The sequence below is a fragment of the Bos mutus genome, chromosome 23 (genome assembly GCF_027580195.1).
Source record: "Bos mutus isolate GX-2022 chromosome 23, NWIPB_WYAK_1.1, whole genome shotgun sequence".
NCBI lineage: Eukaryota > Metazoa > Chordata > Mammalia > Artiodactyla > Bovidae > Bos > Bos mutus.
The window spans coordinates 14,491,335-14,503,421 of record NC_091639.1 but is presented as its reverse complement, the minus strand read 5'-3'; positions in this window follow the sequence as shown (position 1 = coordinate 14,503,421).

Here is a 12,087-nt window from a genome sequence, read left to right as displayed (position 1 = left end):
TTGGGGGTCCCCCTCCCCCAGATGCACCCCCTCGGATGCTTCCTTTTGTGTTTCCCCCTCTGACCCTACTGAAGGTTTTTCCAGCCCAGAGACATTGGAATCTGCGGAGGTTTGTAGCCACTGAAAGCTTTGCCTCCGGGCCACCAAGAAGGACCACCCCTGTTCTAAGCCCCCTTCCCACACCTCCACCTTGTGAGGGTCCAAACCCTGCACCCCAGGCGTGGTCCACGCGCCAGCAGCGTGGGAATCACCCAGGAGCTTGTTGGTAAAGCAGCTTTGAGCGGGTCCCACCCCATACTTAACTGAGTCAGAGCATTTCAACAGGATCCCCAGGCGAGTCACTCCTACGCACGTTCAAGTTGGAAGATCACGGATCTGAAAGTGCGCAAATGCAAATCCCGGAGCTGAGGACCTGGAGATACAGCATCCTGCCTGATTGTTCGGGGCTTCCAAGCAGCATTCCCCTCCCCTGGTCCCTCTCGAGGATAGGCCCTGGGTGGCTGCTCTGCGCTGGCACCAACCAGGGACCACAGAGGGGAAGCGGCTGCATGTGTGCAAGGGCCCTGGTCTAGGCACCCGGTACCCATAAATGCCTCGGGGTGCTAGGTGGGAGGGCTCCGAGCCTCTCATACCCTCAGAAGCGGGGATAGCGCTGGGCCTTCAGGGTTCTCTTTCCCTCCTTTGCCTTCTTTACAGTTTCACCTAAAGGGATGAGAAACCGCGGGGAGCCGGGGGGGCGGTGGGGGAGGTGGGGATGTGAAGACATTGAGGGGAATTGGATTAAGGAGACATTCGGGGTAGAAGTGAGGGTTCCTTGATCCCTGGGTGTGTTGGACGTAGATGCTGGGTTCGTTTGCTAGGACTGTCCTAACAAAGCACACTGATGGGGTGGCTGAAACAACGGAAACGTGTTCTCTCACAGTCCTGGAGACCAGAAGGCTGAGATCAAGCTGTTGGCAGGGTTGGGTCTTTCTGGAGCCTGAGGGAGGAGCTGCCCTCTGCCTCTCTCCTGGCTGCTGCAGTTTGTCCATTACCATGGAGTTTCCTGGCATCTGGATGCAGCACACAGATCCACGCCTTCATCTCCAGGTGGCATTCTCCCCTTGGACCTGTGTCTGGGTCTAACATTCCCTTTTTATAAGGATAGCAGGCAGATTGGATTTGAGTGCACCCCCAACGACCTCATTTTACCTTGATAACCTCTGCAAAGATGCTCTTTCCAAATAAGGTCACATTCTGAGGGTAAGGACTCCAGCATCTTTTCTGGGAGGAATGGCACAGTTCAGACCCTGATGGACACTGAGTGTGAGGATTCATGTAAATGGTACCTTGTGTCTCTGGGCAAAGGGAATGTCTCCTGCTCACTCCTACCCTCTTTGTGGAAGCTTTCGGGATGAAGAAGGTGGGCCTGATCCTGAGGACGGCGTTGGCAGTACAGCTGGAAGAAAGAAAGTGTAGCCAAGTCAGGCTCGTTGTTGTTGTTTAATGTTTAGAAAACTAAAGAAAGGGAAATCAATTATGGGGCCTACCTGAATTTTATTTCCTCACCAAAAACCAAATTACTCAGCAAACTTATCGCTTGCTATTGCAGGCTTTGGTATTAAAGAAAACAATCAGGCGGGCAGGATTAATCTCTGACAGCTGCCTTATCTTTAACTTGCACCTTTGTTATTTTCTGATGAGCTTCTCCTTTTTTGCTGCCACGTTGTACCATACCTCACTGGTTCCTTTCATTTTATCATCAGGCAAGAGCGGAGGACCTTTCAGTTTATTAAAAAACCTTTATTTGTGAAGAACAAAGAGGGGGGGAAAAGGCAAACAATGAGGTCAGACAATCTCCTTCCAGCCAGGAGTCACTCACCTGTTATTTAGAGTGTTATCAGTTAGAGGAGACTTGCCTCGTGGAAAATGAGGCTGTGACAGGAGATTCGGTTACACACACACACACATGCACACACACACATGCACCCAAATCTGACTGACGCACATCAACCTCCACAAAAGGCCCTTGACTGGCAGAGCAGCAATACTTTCGTTTCTAAGCTTCTAAAAAAAATTAAAAAGCCTAACAAGCCTGTCCCTGTTTCTCCCCACTTTCTCTTTCAATGCAGTTGAGGCTTCCTGGAAAGGATAAAGCCCTGGGCATTTAGTGACCATGTCCTATGTATGAGCTGGAGCAACTTGGCTCTCAGAGGTGTTGGAGTGTCTCTTTTGCATCTTATTTGCTGTTTATTAATTTGGGGATCAGTTGTTGGCACACACCATGGATTTCTGTCTGGAAGGGCAGTGGCACACGTGCCATTATTTGTTAGGTGGCAGAACCTGTGCTTTGTCACAGCTTCCTGAACTGGAAAGAATGTTGCAATCCCCTAATCTCTCCAGGCCTCAGTTTCCTCCTGTCTCGAAGGCAGGGGGCTTCACCCGGATGATGTTGAAGACTCTTGCAGTTTCTAATACTCTGCATTCTTGACCTTCTTGACCCATTTGGCAGCAGATCTTTCCAGGTAAGGGCATGTTGAAGTCTGACCACTGCAGTTGCCACTAACTTGCAGAGTGGTCTTGAGCAAGTCATCTAAGCCTCTCTGAGGGCTGGAAATGATGTTCTCTGTGGCCTCACGTGACGCTGTGAGGCTGTGAAGTGAGTACTGATCAGCTGTTGTGCATTACAAGGAGCGAATCAAAGACACTCAAGGTCCTGGTTACACCTACTGCTTATGTCCTCCATCCAGTGGCAAGGTGCATTCAGGTTTTACTGCTGAAAATTCTGACCATGGTTTCTCAGGGTCAGAAGCCCAGGCATGGGTTAGCTGGGTCCTCTGGTCCAGGTGAAAAGCAAGGTGTCAGCCAGGACTGTGATCTCATCTGAGGCTTGGGTGGTCCTCCAAGCTTGTCTGGGCTGTTGGCAGCATTCACTCCCTTGGGATGTAACACTGAGGCTCCTGTCTTGTTGGCTGTCAGTGCCCAGGCACTGCCTGTGGTGCCCGCCTGTGTGCCCCCCACTCCCAGGGCAGTTCAAAACACGGTGCTCACCTCCCTCCAGCCCATGGCAAGAAGATCTCTCTGATGCTTCCTCTTCTTCTAAAGGCTCCTCTGATTAGGTCAAGCCCACCCCGGACATCCCCCTTTTTATGTTAGGGTGATAGCCCGTCATGTTCCCTGGCCCCACCCCTGCTCAAGGGGAGAGGTTTATATATGCATGTCAGATGATGGGCATCTCAGAATCCCACCTACCAGCCAAGTCTCCAGATTCTCTGCTGGCTTTTCTCTAGGACCCTTCACCCGCCCTAACCAGGTTTAGCATCTTTCTCCAGCATGTTTGGTGGTGGGGGCAGACCCGATTTGACCAGGGTGAGAGCTCTTCCGTGTGTGCTCTCTTCACTCCACTGAAGAAATGAGAAATATATGTAATGGTTTGTTTAATAGCTTTTTGGAATAACCGCAAGGGTGTTATCTCCCTCTAGCGAGAGTAGGGGCTTCGCAGGTGGCACAGTGGTAAAGAACCAACTGACCCATGCAGGTAGACACAAAAGGCATGAGTTCGATCCCTGGGTGAGGAAGACCCCCTGCAGTAGGAAATGGCAACCTGCTGCAATATTATTGCCCAGGAAATCCCATGGAGAGAGGAGCCAGGCAGGCTACGATCCATGGGGTCGCAAAGAGTCAGGCATGACTGAGCTGCTGAGCACAGGGATGGAAGATGAGCTCGTGAGAATAGCTGTCAACTGGGTGGAAAAAGACACGCCACCAGGCATAGCCAGGGAGTTGGGGGACCTCAAAGCATGTTGGAAATCTGCTTCTCTGTGCTTAACAGGTCTTTGTCAGTGACCTTGAACCCTACTACCTCCTCATTTTTTTTTCCTGCCTCTAATTTCCTGTGTAACTGATCCCAATTTAGAAGCTCAAATTGGACCTTCTGGTTTTTTGACCTTGTTTCCTGTTATTTTGCCTCTACTTTAATCCAGATCCTAATCTCTGAGGTTTTGACCTCTCTGGTAACCTTACCCGGATTCTTGATTTCTCCCCTGTTAGTATTTGATTCTATCTTGGAGTTTGAATTGGACCCTGCCTGCCTACAATTAGCTCCAGCAGCTCAGTGAGAGGACCCAGTCCTGTGTCCTAGTAAAGACTCTCGTAGGCCTGTGTGTCCCTCTGCTGGGCCACACCGGGCTCTGATGTATGATCTTGCTCCTTCTGTCTCCTCTGCCCTACACACCCCACTCCCTCTCCCTCCATCCCACTCCCTCTCCCTCCAAGTTTCTGAAGAATCTTTAGGAAATGAGTTTGAAAAGATATGGAAAGATGCCAGCGCCTCAGCCTAACAGGCTTGTGAACTTGCTCACAGCCTTTGGGCTGCGATCAAGAGCTATGTCCTTTCTCTGGGGACTGCTGTCCTGGCCTTACTGAGAGCATGGGGCTCGGAATCTAATGACAGAGGTCTTTTCCGGCCCCAAGAGAGGAAGCTACTCTCTTTCCATCTTTAGCAAGTCACACACACACGGAGGCAATCAGAACCTGGTAGTGAGACAGATACCACTTTGCATCCGTTAAGATGATATTTATTAAAAACAAAAAGCCAAAAAAAAAAAAATCCAAAACAGAATGGAATATGCCAAGTGTTGGTGAGGATATGGAGAAAGTAGAACCTTTGAGTCTTGGTGGGAATGTGAAATGGTACAGCTGGTGTGGAAAGTAGTGTGGGGTTTCCTTGGGAAGTTAAACTTGGAATTACCATTTGGCCAGCAGTTTCCACTTCTGGGTGTACACCCAAATGAACTGAAAGCACAGACTCAAACAGATACTTGGACTTCAATAGTCAAAGTCTTATTCACAATAGCCCAAAGGTAGAAGCAACCCAAGAGTCCATCCACAGATGTATGGATAAACAAAATGTGCTCTGTACACACAATGGAATATTATTCAAGCTTTAAAAAGGAAGGACATTCTCACATGTGCTACAACATGGTTGAACCTTGAGGACATAAGCCATACACGAAGGACAAATATTCTAGGAAGTCCCTAGAGTAGTTAAGACTGATAGAGACAGGAAGCAGAATGGTGGTAGCCAGGAATGAGGAGAGGGGAGATGGAGAGTTACTGTCTAATGGATACAGAGTCTCTATCTGGAGAAAATGAAAAAGTTCTGGAGATGGGTGGTGGTGATGGTTGTACACCACTGTCTTGTCAACGTATTTAAGTGCCTGTGAATTGTACATTTTAAAATAGATAAAATGGTACATTTTCTTTTTATGTATATTTTACCACAATAAAAATAAACACCACATAACCAATTTGTGTTCTCTGAAAGCGTACAAGATGCAGATTATGTAGTATTTTAGAGATATAGAATTCTTCTGGAGAAATGCTGTACTTTAGTTCATGACACCCTGCCAAGAGGATATACGGCAAAAGGAGAGCATCAATGTGTGTGCGTTCTTTCCAGCAAGCTGACATCATAAGCAGTTCTAATTATTTCATATTTATAATCAAACACACCAGCATCATGCTAAGTAAACCATGGTGTTGTTATGTTCAATTTTTCAAACATGGGAAAAGTTTATTTTGAATGTCAAGAATTACCTACTCTGTTCTTCTCTTACAGAATATGTTTAAGAGGATATAAAAATGACCCTAAAAGAAAAGATAAAATAAATTGGCCGTATTAGCTCAGAGAAGAAAAGGCCAAAGAGCTCTGGCAGGGTGGGGTCAGGGGAGGGTGGAGCCCACCAAATGGTGGGCTTTGGTCAAAGGCTAATCAGTTCTATGACTTTTTAACAACTCCTTTAACTCCTGGGGATCTCAGTTTCCTCTTATATAAAATAAGTGGGTTGTACTAAGAGTCACTTGGGCTTTCCTGATGGCACAGTGGTAAAGAATCTGCCAGCCTGTAGGAGATGCAGGGGATACAGGTTCAATCCCTGGGTTGGGAAGATTCCCTGGAGAAGGAAATGGTTAGTCACTCCAGTAGTCTTGCCGGGATAACCCCATGGACAAAGGAGCCCAGCAGGTTAAAGTTCATGGGGTCGCAGAGTCAGATATGACTGAGCGAGTGAGCACTAAGCATCTCTAGAGTCACTTACTCATTCCACGTGCATTAAAATTAACTGAGCATCAACTTTGGGCAAGAGAATCTGCTTGGGTCTCAGAGCCACTGGGGAGCATATGGAGGACCCAGGGCTCAGCATGCTGGGCTCTCAGCCCAAGGCTCATCCTCTCCGGTCTCTGGACTCGTCCAGTCTCCACTTTATTCATTTTTGAATCTTCTGTTTGCAGGCGTTGCTTACTTCCCTCCTCTCGGCACTTACCACGTTTCACTTGCACACTCCATGTACACTTGGTTCATCAGCCCCACTAGACCATGAAGCCCTTGGTGGCACAGGACCATCTCTTGTACCATCCTGTCCAGTTTCTAGTGTCTGATCGTACATGACACAAAATACATGCTCATCCATGTTTTCATGGCTGGCTTTTCTAACTATGAAAGCCATCCAATGAGCAGGCGAGAAAGAGTGGGTACAGGAAAAGTCAGGCTGGTGAGGAGGTGATTGCCATAGTCCTGGAGGAATGATGGGGTTTCAACAAAGGGAGTGGCCGTGGGAGATGAGGAAGCTGGTGGAACGACATTCAGCAGGTGGAATCGGTCTGACCTGGAGCCCTAAGTCCTTTGAATTGCAGGATGAGGATACCTCTGGCCAAACTACTGGCCGCACCCAATAGTGCCAGGCTGCAGGGAGCGTGCAGGCTGGCGGGCGGGGTTGGCTGTTCAGGAATCCAGAGGCAGGTGGCATGTGGAAGCAGAGGCAGGTGGTGGGCGTTGGGAAGGGGCAGGGCTGGAGCGGGTGGGGTGAAGCACAGGAAGCAAGGGGCGGGTGAGAGCCATCTCCCTGGACTGGCTGCGATGGGAGGGCTGATGGGTGGGCCTGCCAGGCATGAGGCAAGGACCAGGCTTGAGAGAACAGGGTAGGTCTTCAGGGCAGAGACCCAGACGTGGGGGTGTCAGACAATGAGCCGGGTTACAGGGTGGGGACTTGATTACGGAGAAAAAGCAGAGGCAAGAATAAAACAGGGTTTGATGTTTATCCAGTCATTCCCTCATTCCATAAATGTAAGTTGTGTACCTGGTGTGTGCCAGACACACTGCCAGGCCAGAGGGGAGGTGGTGGGGAGGGATACTACAAGAAAGATCCCCAACTTCATGGACCCCCACATTCTAGCAAAAGGAGGCATATGGCAGACAAATCAATGACTGAGAAAGTATCAGCCAGATCAAAACATCACATTGTACAGCTAAAATACATTCAACTTCTATTTGTTAATTGCACCCCGATAAAGCTGAAAAACAGAAAAATACCAGATAGTGGTGAGCACTGTTAAAAAACGAACACTGAATGGTGAACGTGGCCATGAGGGATGGGGAAGCACGGCCTAGCAGCAGGCCCTTGGTGTTGCCCCAGAAGGATGGGGTCTGGCGGTCTGTACGGAGATTCGAGTCCAGGCAGAAGAAGCAGGCCAAGGCCCAGAGGCCAGTGAGAAATAGCGAGGAGACTGGCAGGGGAGGAGGGCTACAGTGTCTGTGCCGGGCTGGAGGATGACCCAGGGAACAAGGGCCAGGTCTCAGCTGTGGGATACGGCCAGGGATTTGAATTTTATTCTAAGAAAAGTGGAATGTCATTGAAGTTGGGGGGGGGCATCTTTTGGTACCAAGAGTGATTCTAGAGGAATAGAAATTTATTTCTCACAGTTCTGGAGGCTGGAAACCTGAGATGAGGGTGCCAATCTTTGGGTTCTGGTGAGGACCCTCTGCCTGGCATGTGGACGGCTGCCTTCTTGTCCTGTCCTTGAGTCACAGGGAAAGAGCTCTGGTCTCTTTTCCTCTTATAAGGACACTGATCCCATCTAAATATAATTACCTCCTGAGAGCCCTACCTCCGAAGACCATCATGTCAGGGGTTAGGGCTTCAACACATGAGTTTAGTGGGGGACAAAGACATTTGGTCCATAGTGGAGTGACTTGACACTTGGAACTGTTCAGCTGTGTGCTGTGTGTGAATGGAGTGTGTGTGTGTGTGTTTGAGTGAGGTAGGGTGACAGGCAGAGAAGGCAACAGCACCCCACTCCAGTACTCTTGCCTGGAAAATCCCATGGACGGAGGAGCCTGGTAGGCTGCAGTCCATGGGGTCGTGAATAGTCGGACACGACTGAGCGACTTCACTTTGACTTGTCACTTTCATGCATTGGAGAAGGAAATGGCAACCTACTCCAGTGTTCTTGCCTGGAGAATCCCAGGGACGGGGGAGCCTGGTGGGCTGCCGTCTATGGGGTCGCACAGAGTCAGACACCACTGGAGCAACTTAGCAGCAGCAGTTGCAGCAGGGTGACAGGAGTTGCTAAGAGTCTGAGATACGGAGTCACTTAAGTTTTCGCAATAAATTCCTTTTGCAAAGGACAGGAAAATCTTCCATAGTATGAGTTTCAGCAAATGAGAGCTGGAAACAAGCTTGATCAGTTGCGGAAGCAGGCTGCCTATGGGTCATGACAGTGAGTGACCGAAAGAACTGTGTGTATGTGTGGTGAGCGCATGCACTTCTGCAGGGGTGCAGTTAGAAAAGAAGGAGAAAGGAGACGAGGGAGGGAGAAAAAGTGCAAACTGACTCCAGACCCCGGCATTTGAATCATAGCCATCATAGGAGAGGAACAGGGCAATGCCAAGTCTCAGCAGTTTCCACAGAGCCTGAATAAAACATAACGTATAGACAGAAGAGTGTGTCCATCACATGAGTGAAGTTCAATGTGTTTTCACAAGGTAAACACTCCTGGGTAGTCAGTATCAAATCAATTCCAGAACCTTCCAACACTCTTCACACTCCCTTTTAGTCACCACCCCCCATCCCCAAAGGTTACAGCTGCCCTCATTTCCGACAGCCTGGATTGGTTTTGCCTGTTTGTGTACTTAAAATAAATGATATCGCTGGATGCTATTTTGAATTTGTTTTCAAAGCTGTTTTGAAGCTTTTCCCAAAAGAGGGAACTTGGAAAGAGGGAAACCAGGGGTAAATGAGACATGCTGTTGAAATCCACAAGAGTTATCTATACAAAGGGCTCTGGCTTCAAAGTGTCTTTAACTGGAGACAGTAGTCCACCATGGGCCTCTAACTCCTAAGGCTGGTTTGGCCTTGGAAACTGTGTTCTGTGTCCTGCTCTATTGAAAATCTGCCCCCTCAGCTGTGAAGAGAAGCAGAATACAATAGGGGGTCTCTAAACACTGACCAGTTGAACGGGTCCCCTTGAGCATATCATGGTGCTGAGTTTAACACTTGGTCTTTGCAAAGCCAAATATAAGAAGATAATAAAAGGAATGGGAACCAATCAGTTTTTATTTCATAGGTAACTTATTTAGTCTTTATAGCAATATTTTGAGGTTGACATTATTACAATTTTACGGTTGAAGAAACTGAGGCTCAGAGAGATTAAATAGTTTGCTCAAGATCACATAGCTGGAAAATTCCCGAGTCATTTTCCTGCTTTTTAATCTATTTGCCTTTAGTTAAACCAGGATATCTCAGTGTGACTTTCTCCCTTTCCCTTTATCAATTATGATTTTTAAAATACAGAGAATAATTACACTTAATATAGTCACTCATTCATTCAACAAATGAAGTGTCTCATGTTACTGAGGTTCTCCTATGCTCTGGGCAGCATTCCTAGTATTAGAGAAACTAGTGAACAAATACAGACATGATTTCCATCTTTGTTGGTCTTAGAGTTTAGTGGCAGAGACGTAAAAATAGAACAGCTATGAAACAAATGTAGACATTGTGAAAAGTGCAAAGAAAATGAGAGATACAAGTGTTAGGAGAAACTATTCTTTCCCTACTCTTTCCATCCACAAAGCCTACAGAAGCACACACACACACACACACACACACGTACACTTTCACATCAGGGATATCAGAGAAATCTTCCTGGAGACCAGCTTTTGAGTTGAGTTCTTAGGGGATTGAACAGGGTGAAATGGGAGAAGGAAGGGCATTCCAGGTAAAGTGAAGAGCAAATGGAAAGGCCCTGAGGTAGGAGGGACACTCTGTATACACGAGGGGAGGAGAAAACTGGTGTGGCCACAGTGAAGAGGCACAACAGAGTAAATAAACAGGGAAACGCAGGGTAACGACCCACAGAGACCAGACCACCCAGGGCTTTGTGAGTCCAGAAAAGAGCCTGAAGCACATCTCACTGTGAGCTTTTACAGAGAGACAGGAAAAAGGAACGCAAGTTTTCAGTATCCTTTATCATCTCATATTTTAGAGAACGCTTTGCTATTGAGTGTGAAGTCCCTTGGAATTAACATTATTTGTTGCCTTTTGGGAAATATGTTCATCCCACAGGGGTCTATAGAACCAAATTAAAAATAAATATCTAAACTCAATCAGGCTGCCTAGGAACACTGATAATAAGAGCCAAACCAAAATCAAGTTGAGATGCTGAGTTCGTGTCAGGTTAACATCACTGTGACTCGACTGGTGATTTATCATATTTAATTTTAGAAAATGCTCGCTGTGTCCATCAGTCACGAAGGCTTGTGTGACTTGCATCGCACAGTGAGGGAGGCAGCATCATCATTCCCCGTGGGCCCAGCACAGTGTCCTTAAAGGCTGGTTCCGAGAGGTAGGTGCTTTTGTGATTATGTAAATTGATTACATGTTGTCCTTTTTAGTCTTACTCAGTAGAGAACAGAAGTATAACTGCTGTCCCGGAGGTGACCCTTACAAACTGTTGACACTTAAAGGAGGCCTCATGATCAGAATGCTTCCCAAGTGGCTCAATGGTAAAGAACCTGCCCGCCGATGCAGGAGACACAAGAGACGTGGGTTCAATTCCTGGGTCAGGAAGATCCCCTGGAGGAGGAAATGGCAACCTGCTCCAGTATTCTTGCCTGGTCCATCCCATGGACTGAGAAGCCTGGGAGGCTACAGTCCATGGGGTGTCAGAGAGTCCGACACAACTGAACACACACACACGCTCATGATCAGAAAGTATATGAAGCCCTTGCCTGTTGAAGGAATTGGTATATCTGTACTTGACAAATATCTGGTGAGTAATCAAATTACTAATCCTCACAAGAGGTCAGGGATGCTGGTCTCAGGGACCAGCAAACTGATTTGGGGTATAGCCATGGTAGGTAGCAGTAGATGAAATAGCATCATTTGTAGGGATCTGGTGAGAGAGATGCTTATGCAACTCAATCATTGCTAAGATTTACCTATGGAAGCTGTGCAATCAAAGTGCCTTCATCCATGACTAAGTCCCCGTCTTAATGCACATGTGAAAATGCACATCCATATGTGTACAGAGTTGGCTGTGAGGCTGAAATTGGGTAACCTCACAAGCACTCCCAGAGAGAGGTGGAAGTCAAATTCCATATTCATTTTCTGCCAAAACATCTCCAGTACCCTAGGTGGGAAGCTTAAGATTTGGGTTGTCTTCCTCCTCCTTTGGGTCGGGTAGTGAGTAGCCTCTGGTACTAGTGGGTCCCCAACCTCAATCAGAGAAGTATTTTTCACTACCAGCCCTCCAACCACATGTACTTTGCATTAAGCCATTACCTTTTGTAAGAAAGACTGATATTTTTTTTTTCATCTTCTTGGTTGGCAAAGCAGAACCCAGGTATTTCACTCCTATTTTCAAGAGACAAATGAAGATCCTGGGGTCATGAGCATCCTGCCTTCTGCTCAGGCAGTTCCCAGGGCATGGTCACCCCAGGGGTAATTTAGTAGAGGTTGGGGAGGAGCAGGAAGGTAGCTAATAATTGAGTGTCCTTTGCATACCTAGCTTTTTCTGTGCTCTGCTGCTGCCGCCGCTGCTGCTAAGTTGCTTTAGTTGTGTCCGACTCTGTGCAACCCCATAGGCGGCAGCCCACCAGGCTCCCCCGTCCCTGGGATTCTCCAGGCAAGAACACTGAAGTGGGTTGCCATTTCCTTCTCCAATGCGTGAAAGTGAAAAGTCAAAGTGAAGTCGCTCAGTCGTGTGTGACTCTTAGCGACCCCATGGACTTCAGCCCACCAGGCTCCTCTGTCCATGGGATTTTCCAGGCAA